Raw genomic sequence first — 3,289 nt, 5'->3', positions numbered from 1 at the left:
TTCCTTGCTATTCTCCCATTCAGTTTGTCTTTTGACTGTAAAAAAATATATAAAGGGAAAAAATCCCATGCACGTGCACACACACACATAAACTAGGATACATTAAAGACTGGCCATTAGGTTACTTCTAGGGGAAGCCAGGTGGATAGCAGCCAGGGAGGAGAGGGAAATTTTCATTGCACAACCATTTGCATGCTTGCTTGTGACTAAGTAATGTATTATCTATTTCAAAGGTAAGTTTAAAAATAAAACTGATGGGCTGGAGAGATGGCTCAGCAGTTAAGAGCACCTGCTGTTCTTGCAGAAGACCCGGGTGTGAATCCCAGCACCCACGTAGAAGCTAACAACTGCCTGAAACTCCAGATCCAAAGGCATTGCATGACATGGATGCACTTACACACATTCACGCAATACACTCATACACACAAAATAAATAAAGATAATAAATTTAAAAAATGTAAAAATAGGGGCTGGAGAGATGGCTCAGCAGTTAAGAACACTAGTTGTTCTTGCAGAAGACCCAGGTTTGAATCCCAGCACCCACATTAACTCCAGTACCAGGGAATCTGACATTCTCTTCTGATCTCTGCAGGCATTGCACTACACGGGTGCACTTATCTACATGCAGGCAATATACTCATACACATAAAATAGAAATAATAAATATTAAAAAATATAAATAAAACTGATAAACCCTAATTGCAAAACAAGTCAATATAGACAGGACGAGAACAGATGAGCTCAGCTTTAAACTTGTTACCCAAATAAAACACCATCAATATTTTTAAAAAATATTTTATTATTTTTGTTTTATGTATATGAGTGTATTGCCTGCATGTATATAAGTGCACCCATGTTGTGCAATGCCACGGAGGTCAGAAGAGGGCTTTGGAGTTCCCTGGAACTGGAGTTAAGGACAGTTCATAGCTGCCATGTGGGTGGGTGCTGGGAATCAAACCCGGGTCCTCTGCAAGAGCAATCAGTGCTCTTAACCGCCGAGACATCTCTCCAGCTCCCCACTATCAATATTTTTTAATTTTAGTTTATTTTGGAATGGAGGGATGGTTAAGAGTGGTTAAGAGTACTGACTGCTCTTGCAGAAGACCCAGGTTCACTTCCCAGCACCCATATGGTAGCTAACAACATTCCAGTTGTAACTACAGTTCCAGGGGATCTGACGCCCTCTGACCTCTGCAGGCATTGCATAGCACAGGTGTGCTTACATACATGCAGGAAATACATTCATACACATAAAATAAGAATATTAAAATTTATTTTTAAATTATGTGAATGTGTGCTTATGTCTGTGTGAGGTTATGTGCACAAGTGCAGTGCACATGTGGAAATGGACTGGATGTTGTGTGTGTGATGTTTAGATCTAGTGTCACTCCATAGGTGCAAACACCTCCCTGTCTCTGTCCCCTTCATCCTTCAAGCCTTCTACCACCGCAATTCCACCTTGTCAGGAGGAAGCAGTCTGTATGTTCAAGACCCAAGCTCCCATCTGTGCCCTGCCACATGCTCTTCAGCCTCGGGCAAGCCATTCTTCTGTAGAATGGAGATAAGGATTTCCATGCCACCTAGCTCTTGAGTTTTCTTGGAAGACTCAGAGGAAATTGTGACCATGAGAGTACTATGTAAATACAGGGCACTGTCCACACAAGTTTTATTGTAAAATGCTGAATCTTAACTGAAGGTGTCAGAGGGGTGGATGCCCAAGCCAGCTGGTACAGCCTTTCTATTTTTGGCTCCTGGAACTCACTCCCTTAGTGCATTTTTGAACATCAGCATTATTGTTTTTTAAAACAAAGTGTTGTAAAAGTTCAAGAGCACCAAGAGTGGGCAAAGTGCAGAACGGAACTGTTGACTCTCCCGCACAGCTCGGGGAGCAAAGAGGTCCAAGTTCCTTAGGAAGATGTCTGGCAGAATCTACTAAAGCTGACTTACATGAATGATGAAGGCCCAAGTTCTTTGCTCACTACAGACGAGTACAGGTACACATGTATGCTCACCAAAAGACTATGAGAAAGTTCTAAGAGCAATGTTTGTGAGAGTCCCAAACTGGACACTACACAAGTACCATCAGTAGCTCCATGGACAAATCACAGTATCTTCATATAACAAACTACTATCTAGCAATGAGCAAGGATTTAGGTGTGTGAGACCACTGTATCAGACTCACCAGTGCTGAGCGAAAGCAGCCTGACAAAAACCAATACAATACAAGCTTGCTTCACTCACCTCCCTTCTCTCCCTCTCTCCCTCTCTCCCTCTCTCCCTCCCTCCCTCCCTCCCTCCCTCCCTCCATGTTGTTCCCCCTCCCCTACCATCCCCCCACAGAGCCTGACTATATAGACCAAGCTGGCCTGGAACTTGCTATGTAGATCAGAAAGGCCTCAAACTCAATCCTTTTGCCTCTGCCTCCCAAGTGCTATGTGATTGGAAGGCAAGTACCACCACACTTGGCCCATCACTCAAAGCTCTTAGTGCATAAACAAACCACTCAAAACATATAGTCCTAAAGCAACAGTGATTTATTATTTCGGAATAATGAGCCCCTGAATTGTGGGATGGATGTACAGTTCCTCTTCCTGATTTCACCTTAGTTCATGTATGAGGCTGCACCAAGCTGCAGTGGGCTGCGCTGGAAGGCTCAGGGTGCCCTCATGCATAACCTCATTCCTGCAGTGTCGATTCTTCTCCACCTTCCTTATATGGCAGCGATCAGAGTGCAGCCATTCATGAGGATGAACGCAGTACTGCACAGAGCTGTAAAGCTCAGGGCCAGACCTTGGCAGTTGCCTGGTGCCCACTCCCCTGCACTGTATAGGTTGAACTGAGTCAACAGTCTAGTCCAGATGCAACAGGTGTGGATCTGGACCTACTGCTTGATGAGAGGAAGTCACTTTACAAAGGTGTAAAGGAATGGGAGAACTTTGTGACTGTGTTTTTCATCTACTACAATATGACTATTTACATAAGAAGTAGAAAAGCAAGCAAAATCCATGCGTGCTGATACTAATTCCTTGGCAGATGAGGCCTGCAGAGTGTGCCACACACCGGTAGATTTCTTTCTCTCTCTCTCTTTTTTAGTTTTCCCTCTTTGAGACAGGATCTTTTTTAATTAAAAAAATTTGTGTGTGGGGCTGGAGAGATGGCTCAGCGGTTAAGAGCACTGACTGCTCTTGCAGAGGACCCGGGTTCGATTCCCAGCACCCACATGGTGGCTACGAACTGTCCTTAACTCCAGTTCCAGAGGAATCTGAAGCCCTCTTCTGACCTCTGTGGC

This window comes from Nannospalax galili, unplaced genomic scaffold (genome assembly GCF_000622305.1).
Source record: "Nannospalax galili isolate Female #2095 unplaced genomic scaffold, S.galili_v1.0 scaffold34, whole genome shotgun sequence".
NCBI lineage: Eukaryota > Metazoa > Chordata > Mammalia > Rodentia > Spalacidae > Nannospalax > Nannospalax galili.
This window is presented reverse-complemented; position numbering follows the sequence as displayed.